We start from the raw sequence: 12,980 nt of genomic DNA on the forward strand, positions 1-12,980 counted from the left end.
TTCAGAAAGCAGGAGCAAGGGCCAGATGTGAGGGAAGGCTCAAGTGCTGAAGTGTGGTGAGGATTGGCAGGCTATGAGACCCAGATCAGGGCTGCAGTGACCCAGGGCTCCAACAAGTAAGTCTTGGAAAGAGACTCTACTCTCTCTTCCTTTCATCTGCCTAAAAAATCTTCTAGCCAACATGAGCAACGTGTCCAGTTCTGCTCAATTAGGTAGGGGGAAAGACAGTGGCTGAATTCAGGTGTGTGAATTCTTCCTGGACAAACCTGCCATGCTTTAGCTATCCAAGGTCAGGAGTCTGTCTGACCTAGACAGCTGGATTCCCTCTAGATTCGATGTGGAAGGAAAAGCACATTTATAGGGAAATTCATTCCATCCTCAACGGGTGTCTAACAAATCGCCCCTCGCAAGCACCCCTTTTTCTCCATCCACTGTAGCGGGATCATGGATGACTTGTTTGGGTCAGCTAACATTTGGTCAGTTAAAATGGGGGGAGTTGGATGCTACTATAGGTTATTTGCAAACATTACACAGAGCATTTAATTGATCAAAGAATAGACTTTATTATCAAAATCCGTAACTACTACCTGCAAACTCTCCCCTCCTTTCCACTTTTATAAACTGGGGTACTTTAGTAATGTAGACTCTGGAAAAAGAACTGGTTTGAGCTTACTTCTCATTTTTCTCCTTGGTTATTTTTGCTTCTTGTATTGGTTTTCATGTATTGATATGTTCTGGGGCATTCTCTGGAGATTCATGAGGTGAACCAAGGCTATCCTCCTGAAACTTTGCTTGCAAGTGTGAAGTGGGACTCAAGGCACAGAAGGAGCACATCAGATGAATGGGAAGTGCTTGTGGTGGAAACAAGAACCCTTATAGGAAGTGGAAATATTTCATTAGGAATTTTTCCTTGCTTGGTAGGGCTGTGACAGAGAGCAATAGTCTGCAGAAATGACTTTGCCTTTCAGAACAAAATGATGTGAAAGAGTTTATTTAGAAATTAAGGATTATGAAAAAGAGTAGAAACTTGGGAGGAGGGACTGAAGAATGATGGTTTTCTAGACCATCCATTCTCATCTGCAGGCAGAAAATGACACAAACCTGTTTGAAATTTTGTAATGGCAATAGTCTTTCCAACCAACATTACCTCAAAAAGTTTCAATTCAATGCACTTCTTAGTGCAAAGTTGAAGGTTTTTGAAAAATTTGAGATTGCAATGGAAAAATTGTCTTTTGTAGAAAACTTGAGTGGAAAGAGATTTTCCATGAGACTGTACTTTCCTGATCTGATGCTGTAAGTTAGACTTGTATTCCAGTTATTTTTACTTAATTGCTTCCAAAAAACATCAGTCTGACTGTGGTAACAATGATAATCAGCCAGCTAGGACACTGGTGTCTCTCATTTTAGACTAACCATTTAAAATGAGAAAAAGAACAGAGCTTTCACTGTTAATGGAAGGTGCTTATGTAAGTTTGTTAGTTAGGCAATCAATGGGAAAATATTCAATCATTATAAATAACCTATTATAAAAGGCAATTGGAACTTCTTATCAGGACTGCTACCAAGGTCATTCATTTGTAAACTGTTTCACCCTCCGTCTCATCAAATTCAGTAAGTTTTACTCTGACACCTCTAAGATTGGCTGCAGAAGCATTTCTGAACTTCACAGTAATAATATTCACATTTCTTTGTCTACCTAACGATTCACAACCTTGAATCAAGCCACGGTGTTATTTGTAGTGTCACCTTACTTAAGTCTTGCAGTTCAATAACTTGCAGATTCATAACCTAAGGAGGATCTAGATTTATTAGTGCAATTAGTGTCTTAGATACAGTTATTTGTTGCTGTGGAATACTGGTGGCTGAGAAGAGGGTATCATTATATGGACTTGATTACATGAACATAGTATATGGTGTGCACAGTACAAAGACATATAGTTCTGCTTAAGATCTTTAGGTAGACAGAATTCAGGAAGGCAGTTGGTGCAGATGTTGGCACCTTTGCACACAGTTGAAAATCAAACAACAAAACTGTCCGTTTCAAGAATCTTAGGTCCATGCTCTATCAGGTCTGAAGACCAAGGGACCACAGAACTACAAGCAGCAAAAGATTCAAGAAAGGACTAGAGTGGGCCAAAAAGGCTTTCTCCTGATCCTGAGGAACAAATGGTGTGTGAGATAGAAGAACAGACAACATCAACCAAACCACAGACATCTTAGGAACAGGATTTCTAAGGACAACCTTGTGGAAAATAGGTTGATCTGATTTACTGTCATGTTTCTCTGTTAGCTAGTTCTGTCTCAGAAACATTTTGATTTATAACAAAATATTGGTCCTGAGACCAACTAGTATTGGCACAGCTGATGTCCACACAGTTACACTGTCTTACCAGGCAAAATGAGATGCACACATCCACCCTTTTGTTAGGAGCAGTCCTTTGAGCAGGCCAGTCTTGGGCCATGCCAGAGACCCTTTGGGAGGGTGATGGGGGCTTTGGGCTCAACCAGACCAGGGGCTGCACTTAGAGTTGAACAGTGTGGACCATCCTCTGCTATGTTTGGGACAACACAAGCTACTGGTATAAATGGAGGCAGGGAAGGCAGGAAGTGGCCCCCACAGGAATGGGTGATGAGGTCACCCCTGAGAAGATGTCCCTGTCGTGGGCACAAGGAGGCTGCAAGGAGATTGCAATATGCAAGGGAAGTTTGTTCATCCATCCGTTTCTTTTCAGCAGCCCTCACTTTGTTTCCAGTGTCAAAATGCACACAAAGAAGTGGTGTGGCCACACCACCCTCTCCCACCACCATGAGCAGGAGCGCCCAGCCTGCATCCTGGGGATCATTTGGGTCAGTGCACGGTCTTCCCTTTGTCCTAGCCATTCCTCTCTCTGTCGTGTGGACATTCTGTCTCTCATGTCCTCGGTTGTGCAGGTAGTTGTGGGTAGTGCCAGTTGCTGTGAGAAGATTTGTGAACAGGCTCAACCTGGATACCTGCCCAAGCACCTACAGCCAAGCCCCCTTTCCTGCCTTCCCCCCCTGCGCTTACAAATGCAAATGCAGGGTGGATGCGCCGATTGCTAAAGGAAATAGCACAGAGCTCTGGGTCTGAGGCATGCTCACAGAGAAAGCTGGCAGGAGAAGCAGCGTGGGCACGGCACCCAAGCAGAGCAGCCTGCCTTCCTCCCAGGTCTTCCTCTGCCCTCTCCTGCAAGTGAAGTTTCTTCTGCCTGCCAGTGCTGTGTCTGCTGACAGACAAACCAGCCCTTTCCCTGCATTTTTTTTCTGGACATCCAAGTGTTAGGAACTCTTCATTACAAATGAGGAGTCTGCATTCCTGGAAATCCTTCTTGATATAAGGAAAAGTCAGCATCACTGTGGACCAGCTCTTGGGGGAGCATCCAGCCATGCGGACAGTGCTCAGTCGTGTAAGGCATTTGTATTGTGGCAATCCAGCAAGGACTCACTAGACTTTACAGTCAGCCAGTAGGGATAAATGAAAGGACTAGCGCTGCTTCATACTGTTATTTCTGACTCCTCTCTAACAATTCAAAAAAATTACTTACCTTCCAACATGAGACACATTATCTTCAAGGCAAGCCATTGTTACAAGCCTTTATTTCATTTTACAACATTTGAATTTCATTCACATTAAGACAGCAACTCCACTAGACAGCCATGTGAATATAAACTTGGTAGGGACAAACACAATCCATACATCTATCAGGCTAACAATGGATGGTATATTTTTTCAGCTCTATGTGAAGTGTTAGACATGAAATTCACATCAGCAACTAAATGATTACTTTAATCCTATTATTTAAAGGGCCTGAGCACTTACAGAGTTCAAAGTAAGCACAGGCCTAAGAGGATCAACAGCAAGGACTCTACTTCAAAGTGCGATCTAAGCTCATATTTTCAACCATAATATATGTCTGATCCTACGTCTCAGACCCTCTCAGTTTATCTGTAGTATATACAAACAGTAGTTGAGCAGAAAAATAACTGTTGCCATACAGAAGGATCTTTCTGCAAAACAGGATGTCCCCAATCACATTCAGATTGGAGAGGGTGACTGTTTCTAATTACATCAAAATATTACAAGGCTGAAGTAATCTGGGAAGTGATTTACAACCGTATGTCTTTTGAACGCTAGGCAAGTTGAAAGGTTTGGGGAATGATAGCACCAATAAATAACCAGGGTACAAAAAGAATCCTCAGGGAAGACATGGCTGTAACAGAAAAAACTAAATAATTTTTTTCACTCCTGTGTTTGCTGTGAGGAACTTGAAGCGTTTCCTGCAGCAGAACACTTCCTTATGGGGATTGTCAGAAGGTCTATTTCAAGCTGAAATGTCTGTAGAAGAGGTATGGAACAAATAAACAAAATTAATAGGAAGAAAATGTTAGAACCAGATGGTGTTCACTGAAGATCTGAAGGGACTCAAGGATGAATTAGCTGAAACAATAATAGTGCATGGCCTTTTATTTAAAATGTGCTTAGAACTGAGCACCTGAAAGTCACTAATACGGTGCCAACCTTTTTAAATGGTTCCAAGAGAAACTGGGGAATTACAGTTTGGTAAGTTTGATTAATTTCCACTAATCAATTTAGTAGAAATTACTACACACAATAGAGAAGATCGATAAAAATGATACATTGGGAGAAATTCAATACAGCTTTGTAAATAGAAATCACGCACTACAAATCCATTGGGTTCCTGTAAGATGATAAACATACAGATACAGGAGATCTGCATATTTGTGCTTTTCCATGTATTCAACAAGGGCCCTCACCAAAATCCCTTAAAAACAGGTCAGCAGCACAGGATAAGAGGAAAAATCTTTGCATGTATTGCATGAAATCAGTTGAAAGATAAACAGGCAGTTCTTACAGTAAAGGGAGATTAACAGGAGATTATTAGTGGAAATTCTAAGACTGAGAAACAGAAGGCTCTTAGGCAACAGGATGAGTAGGCACTGGAACAGCATCTTAAACTGAATGTAGATAAGCATGAAGCATCGCATGTGGGGAAAAACGGAACTTTAGCTATAAAGTAATGGTTCTGAACTGACCACCTGGGTGTGAAATTTGGGGGTTATATAGGTTTACAAAAAAAAACTACTTAGTGTCGAAAACAGCCAAAAAGCAAATAGAATGTTAAAGTTCTGGCCACCTCATCTGAAAAAGCAAAACGGAAACAGTTTGGGGAAGGATGATAAAACATGGGGAGTGGCTTTCATACAGTGACTAGGTAGGCTGGGATTCTCCAGCCTAGTAGAGAGGTGGCTGAGGGGACATACGATAAAGATTGACAAAGACGTGAACAGCCTGTAGCATATGAATAAAGATCAGTTGCTCATTATCTTTGAAAATGTGAGACCTAAGAGGCATCAGATGAGGTAATATGTTCAAAATGAACACAAGGAGATGGTTCTTTAACAACATAGAGCTACCTGTTCCAGGAAACTCTGAATTTCCTTTCAGGGGATCAGGAGGGAACTATGCGAGTTCATGGAAGTGATATTCAGTATGGATACTGCCTCCAGGTTGAGAAATCCTTGAGCCAAAAGTTGTTGGAGACTGGGAGAGTATTATGAAGAGATATCATTACAGACTATTCTCACTTTTTTCCCCAAGACACTTCTTAGTCCCCAAGAACAAGGTAATAAGTTGGAAGAACCCTTCTGTTCAGCATTTCTCATACTGCTATGGCGTGATACAAATTACAGGTTCTGCCTCACACTAGTCATCCTTTACAGGCATGAATGTTAAACTGAAAACTCTAGTCTCAATCTCTTCTTTCTTTCTGCCTTTTCACATTTCTGTTATACTGAAAAAACTTATGCTCATTTGATTTTGGAGGTTGTTGAGCCCTAATGCTAATCCTTGAGGGCAAATTAGACAAAAAATGAGTTGGATGTTGTCACTCCTGCCTTGGGAATGAGTTAGATAAAGTTCTTGAGGTGTCTGTCAACTGCCCCATTTTACAAACCTCTCTACTCAGAAGCTCACGGGGACTCTGCCTAGCTGATAAGGGAGAATGGTAGTTACAAATGTTGCTGTTGGCTATTTCAAGAGGGTCATAAAAAATGTCAAGGATGCGGGCAGAAAAAGCGTCATGGGGAGAAGAAGAAAATTATTCACACAGAAGTAAAGTTTTGGAGAAGAAGCTATGAGCAGTGGGGCAGTGGGAGGGGGAGGATTCTGGAAAGGGGACTTTGCATAAAACACTGGAGCGTGCTGGGAACGCTGCAGGGAATGTGAACTATTTTGTACAGAATTGCATGTCTCGTGCTATCAGAAACACAGAGCAATTCGGTTTTTGGAACAATCACAGTGTTTCATGTGTCTGAAACAGGGAGCCATAAATCATGATTATCCTGAAATGAATAAAACCCTAAATTAAGGGGTAGTATTTGCCAGTTCAGAAGACCAGCAATTACTGCAAGCTGTAGTAATTTGACATCCCATGTTCCACCCGTAGGGGTAGGGAACCCAAAAGCCTCTTCCCATCTGTCATAGTCAGGGGCCCACATGGCAATCAAACTGAATCCAGAGGAAAGGAAAGAAGCAACAGCTTTTCCACATAGATCTCAGCACTATCATCATTTAGAATCATAGCTTCCAAAGACCATTCACCTCTTGTTAGAAGTTGTCTGTGGATCCCAAAGCACTTCCAAAGATGTGACACCAAGCTCTCTGTCCCTGGTTTCAGATGAACAAACTGTGGAACTGATGGGCTTAGGGAATGCCTAGAGTCCAAAGAGGTGTGGGGACAGCAAAGATCAAAATGTTTCACTCTGTTTCCTTAAAAGTAGAGGCACCATCTGTTTCCTAGCAAGACGAAAGAAGGAGAAAGAATGTTGGGGAAAGCAGGGAAGGAAAAGACTACATTCCACAAGAACTGTTGCTTTCCACTGGCTTCATTACAACTCTTCATGGTTTCATCTTCACTTGCTTAGCAGCCTAGTGAAAGCTCTCCAGGGTAGCTGGCCCACATGGTACAGACACCTGCTGCTTGGGGAATTGTTTGATGCGTTGCCTTTATCCTGCAATGGCTTTTTGGGCTTCTTTTAATCTGTGAGGACCTGGGGTGGCTCTGATCATGATGATGCTTGTCCAGTGAAGGACTTGTCAGTCCTGTAACATGGTGCCTCAGCTTTCCAAGCTGTTGAAAACCCAGCTGTCACCAAGAGGGATTTTCCTCAGCAGATACCAGTTCCTTAAAACTCTGGCTTGCTCCTTGAAGTTTCCTCTGGTGTGCTGTCTGCTCCCTCCTTGAGCACCACAGCTTTTCTCCCCTGTTCTCCCTTCAATTCATGCTCCACCGCTCATCAGTGTCAAGAGCTGTTTATCTGCCCAGCTGAAATAAAGGAAAGCAGCAGCAACAGGGACATGGCTGTCTTTCTGCCTGGGTCATCCATTGCAAACCATCTCTACATCTCAACTGTCCATGGACAAAGGGGCATAGGAGCAATTACACAGACAGTGGCATTGTTGACCAGCGTCTCACTGCCACATTCCCCTTGAGGTATCTCTTTCAAGAGATAGATTTCTCTGAATGAAACTGGGGCTAACTGGATAGGAAACAAGGTCCTGACTAACTTCAAAAACTGAACAAAATCCTTGTCCAAGGGTCTAATTAGACCATAATGGTCTAAACTGCTTTCAGCTCCATCCCAGACCATGCTGTCACAGAAACACCCTTGAATTTGAATCATGTCATCTATCTTACGACATAACAATATATTACCCTTCAGAAGACAACTTTTCATATACAAAACCAGAAGTTCCCCAGTGCTACTGAGCCATGGCACCTTTCTATAAACTCACTGAAGAAAACAGTTTAAGGCTGTATGTGAAAATTATTCAAACACATTACAAAAGGAAACATAGAAACTTTTTTTTTTCCAGATTCGACTGGAGTTTCTAAAACACTAAGCATTTTATACTGATTTAGGCTAAACATCCTTCCAAAAATAAAAGAAGTCTTGCATCAACCCAAAGTGGACAGACTTTCACTTCATGTTAAGTTCCCTATCTGCCTTGGCTGCAGTGGTTTTAATGTATTGTCCAAAGGTATCCATAATTCCTTCATCAGAATCTGTGCAACTCTGATATTTCTTACCTGCTGAGTATTTCTACTTGAGTATCGAGTCACCCAGGAGAAGAAAGGAAGATCAGAATATTGCAAAAAGCCTTGTGACTAGGAGACTGAATGGGGAGAGAAAATGCACATTAAAGAAAATCTTTTTACCCTTTGCAGATTCCTCATATGCTTGGGGAAAACTACCTATCTAAGAACATCTTATGAGAATGAAATTTCAGGAAGATTTAATATTGCTTGGCTGTTATTTTAGGTTTAATGAACTAAAATGCAATGTCTGCATGAGTCTACACTACTTCCTAAGCAGCAGTGCCAAAAACAGCAGTTCTCCTAAATGCACCCTCTCATATTCAATGAAAGCTTGTGTTACACAGGTTCCAGCATCAGAAAGGGGATTAGTTGAATTCTGATAAAGTAAATAAACAGTTTCCAGGATAAAATAATGGTGGAAGGAATCAGTCAGTAGCTTAGCCATTTTCAAACCTAAAAGTGTAACTTTCCACCTCCCCTGCCCTCTCAGAGACACTAAACTCCTCTGTGAGTCAAACTGGGGGAAATAGAAATATTCCACTTCCAGCTGCCTCTTTCCACTATTTTTCTTTATTCATTCTCTTCAGCCAGAAAAGATCAGTGCTGAAACTGTAGTTATTCCAGCATCAACCCAGTAGCTGAAGTGAGATTTCTGAAGGATTAGTAAAATCATTGAAAAGTCCTGCTATGAAAATGATACTTTTCCCATCTTGTTTCCCATATGTGAGGTATGGCATTCTCCATGTAGAATTAAACCCATTAAAGCACACAGGCCACTGAAGAACAAGCAATATATGCTACATAAATGCTACATATATAAGCCACAGAGTACATTTCTAAGTCACAGGATGGTACTGAACAGTACTTGAATTTTCAACCTTAAATTTAAGCACCCTTTCAGAAACATTGTTCCCTGATTTCCTCGTATTTTCTCCTCTGAATCCTTGAAGATTGCTGATCTGTGCTGGGTTGATCAGAGAAGCAAGGGGGGGTGGGGGGTGGGAGGGCTGGGGTGGAGAAGGGTGGCTCAGTTACTTAAACATTAAATATGCCAGTGGAAAAAAAAAAACAACTGCTTTTTCCTCCCCATCTCCCTGACAATTAAGGAAATCCCGTTTTCTTCCACTCACCCCTGGCGGATTTGATGCTGGTGGGAAAGAGGATGTGTGGGGTTTTGCCAATCACAGATAAATATTTACTTGGTAGATAAAAAGGTGAAGTGGACTTACTGAAGGAGGATGAGGTCAGAGGTTCCTTTTGCCTTCCCTGGTTGTGTCTGATGGAATGCATACACCACATCATGGGATGAGGAAGGAGCTGCCTGGTAACTCTCCCTCATCCCTTTCACAGCTCCATGCAGACTTGATGTGGCTGCTGAGCATCAAGTCCCATAGTGAGCCCACAGATCATCAGGTTTTAAATTGGCACGGGCTTTTCTGCCTTCAAGGAGTCAGAGATGTTAGATTAAATCAGACAAAAATGACCTTACTTTCTTAAAGTCAACCCATGATCTGCAACAGTTAAACTAAACCATTTCAGCTGAAACCAGTATATATTTCAACTTGCAATTCTGGAAAACACTTGTCTTGTTTTCCAGCAGGTCACATCAAAAAATCTCTGGCAGAGTTGCTGCAGTGGTTGTCAATGGACAGACAGGGAAATGAAAATAAGGAAATTGAAAAAAATGGAAAAAAATGTAGAATATTTAATTTGTTTTAGAAAGGTTTGGAAATAAACTGACTCAAATAGCCCAAATCTAATCACCTTCAGGGCCCATTTTTCTTTACATCCATTTCTAAATCAGAACTGAGGTAAGAACTGTAACTAAGTTGGAAATAATTTATTATTGTGGTCATTGTGTAATAGTTTAAGCTAAAAGAAAGAAATATCAGTAGTAGTAGTAGTATTATGATGCTCTAAGGAGTCCTTTGTAAATTTGCTGACAACTCACACAAGAGTTTGGCTATCCTGAGCTCTATATTTACAGACAGTGAAACTAAAGAACAGAAAGATGCAATGTGTTCTCCAAGGGCATCCAGCAAGCCAGTGATGGGGCTGGAAACCCAGCTAGCAGCTCTCTGAGGACATAACTGCAGTTCCATGGTAGCTCAACGGCTCATGAAAGCTGCTCACTGGTTTAACTCACCTTCCAGTGCCAGTGCAAATGCAAGGGAGGAGCCAGGGACATGTGGCTGGGGAGTGCAGTGTCTTTGATTTAAATAAGCTTTAATTGCCACAGAATCATCCTTGTTAATCCCCTACATCCATAGTCGGTCCTTCAGGGCACAACGCCTGTGTTTTGAAAATGCAACTGCAAAGGCTGCAGCAATAAACAGATGGACCCATGGAAATTGCTGATCATAGAAATAACTCACATCTGTGAAAGAGATTTTGCTTCTGATAGAAGAACTAGGAATGGCCTTTCCCCACCATTTTATTCTGTCTGTGCTTTTGTAGATTTGGAATAGCACTGAGACTGGGGGTGCTGGTTGACAGCCAGCTGAATGAACATGAGCCGCCAGTGTGCCCAGGTGGCCAAGAAGGCCAACAGCATCCTGGCTTGTATCCCAAACGGTGTGGCCAGCAGGGCCAGGGCAGTGATCGTCCCCCTGTACTCCGCACTGGTGAGGCTGCGCCTCGAATCCTGGGTTCAGGTTTGGGCTCCTCACTGCAAGGGGGATGCAGAGCTGTGTTGTGGTTTAACCTGGCTGGTAACCCAGCCCCACGCAGCCGCTCACCCACCGCCCCTCACCCAGAGGGATGGGGAGGAGAATCAGAAAGGAACGTAAAACTCGGGGGTTGAGATAAGAACAAATTAACAGGTAAAACAAAAGCCACGCACACAAGCAAAGCAAAACAAGAATGAATGAGACTCACTCACCGCTTCCCATGGGCAGGCAGGTGTTCGGCCATCCCCAGGGAAGCCGGGCTCCATCACACGTAACAGTTACTCGGGAAGACAAACACCGTAATGCCGAATGTTCCCCACCTTCCTTCTTCTTCCCCCAGCTTATATACTCTGCATGGCGTCCCATGGTATGGAATATCCCTTTGGCTAGTTCGGGTCACCTGCCCTGGCTGTGTCCCCTCCCAATGTCCCGTGCCCCTCCAGCCCTCTCGCTGGCAGGTCCCAAGAAACTAAAAAGTCCTTGATTTAGTATAAACATCACCCAGCAACAACTGAAAACATCAGTGATCTATCAACATTGTTCTCACATCAGAGCCGCACTGCACCAGCTACTAAGATAGCTAACTCTGTCCCAGCTGAAACCAGGACAAGGTGCTGGAGCGTGTCCAGAGGAGGGCAACAAAGCCAGTAAAGGGTCTAAAGAACAAGTCTTATGCGGAGCGGCTGAGGGAACTGGGGTTGTTTAGCCTGGAGAGAGGACTCAGGTGAGATCTTATCCTTCTCTACAACCACACAAAAGGAGGTTGTAGCAAGGTAGCGGTTGGTCTTTTCTCCTAAGTAGCAGGTGACAGGACAAGAGGAAATGGCCTCAAGTTGCTCCAGGGGAGGTTTAGTTTGCATATTGGGAAAAATTTCTTCACTGAAAAGGTTGCTAAGCATTGGAACAGGCTGCCCAGGGACATGGTGGAATCACCATCCTTGGAGGTGTTCAAAAAATGTGTAGATGCAGTGCTTATGGATGTGTTTAGTGGTGCAGTTGATAGTCCTGGGTTAACAGTTGGACTTGATGATCTTAAAGGTCTTTTCCAACCTAAATGATCCTAAAATTCTATGACTGACTAACACATTTCATCCCTATTCCATACCTAACTACCGTTTGGGTGCACAATAGGACAGTAAGTGCAGGTCAGGGTTCTGGCATAAGTTTGGTTTTCAGGAGAAACCCTTAGCTAACACATATGCACACCTACAGCACCGCCCAGACACGTGCCAGGACCCAGTGTCCAACACAAAAGGACACTGGGCTACCTTGCATCATCTGGATGCAAACCAACAGCAACACTGTCTAGGGCTAATAGGCTTTACATTTTTGCTCTACTGGTTTCTTTTAAGGTTGAAAGCATTTAAATCAAAGTACCTCCCTTTGGCAAGCCCCAGTCATGATTGAGTGGTTACCCTGAAATGCCTCCCCACCCTATCCCTCAAGCGGCAGAAAGCAGACATCTCCCTCATGCTTTTGACCCAAATTCTTCCCTCTGGGAGGTTTCCCAGGACCCTCACTGTTTTGATTAGCAGAATGTGTTTCTGCCAGGATGGTTGATAGATGAAATTGGATTTTGTAGCAGAAAAAATGGTTCCTGATTATAGGGGGATGAGTGGTTCCCCCTCTCCTTAACATGTGCTTGCTGGCAGGGCTCTCCACTGGGTCCCGAGTCTGTGCTGGGACAATCTGTTCCTTTGGCTCTCTCTTACACAAGGGGGGGAGGCGTTGGTTTCATTGATTTCCCCTGCTTTTCTTCTTTTTCCTCCTCACTATGGGGGGACTCGGAAAGAAAGAAGGGCGGAGAGAAAGAAGAATGGGCTCTGAACACTCCTAAAGAAATGCCTGCACACTTGTGCCTCGTAAAAATGTGCACCTCTCCACCAGGGAGAAGAGAGACGGCTTGTTCCACTCTTCTCTGGGCAAGGCACTGAGTGGCAGCAGGCAAAACAGCCAAAGCAAATAAAACCTCATACCAGTTTTAACCAAGTACTTCATTCTCTCAGCCAGGTGAAGAGCCTTACAAACGTTCGGGTCCGAGCTGCTGTAAAACCTTTCCTTCTGGAAAGCGCGATCCCTCGGGTTTAGCAAAGCTATGTTATTAATAAGCATCGGGGGTTTAGAGAAACAAAGGCTGGAGGAAGGGAGGGGGAGCCTTTTTTTAGGAAGGGGG

At 43.2% G+C, this 12,980-nt stretch overlaps 1 protein-coding gene across 2 annotated transcripts in view; it reads left to right on the forward strand.

Moving 5' to 3' along the window:
• Window positions 1–12,980, forward strand: part of FHL2 (four and a half LIM domains 2) — a 63,455-nt gene that overhangs the window by 23,619 nt on the left and 26,856 nt on the right. The gene's annotated exons all lie outside the window — the stretch shown is intronic.

This window comes from Falco naumanni, chromosome 2, assembly GCF_017639655.2.
Source record: "Falco naumanni isolate bFalNau1 chromosome 2, bFalNau1.pat, whole genome shotgun sequence".
Classification (NCBI taxonomy): Eukaryota; Metazoa; Chordata; class Aves; order Falconiformes; family Falconidae; genus Falco; species Falco naumanni.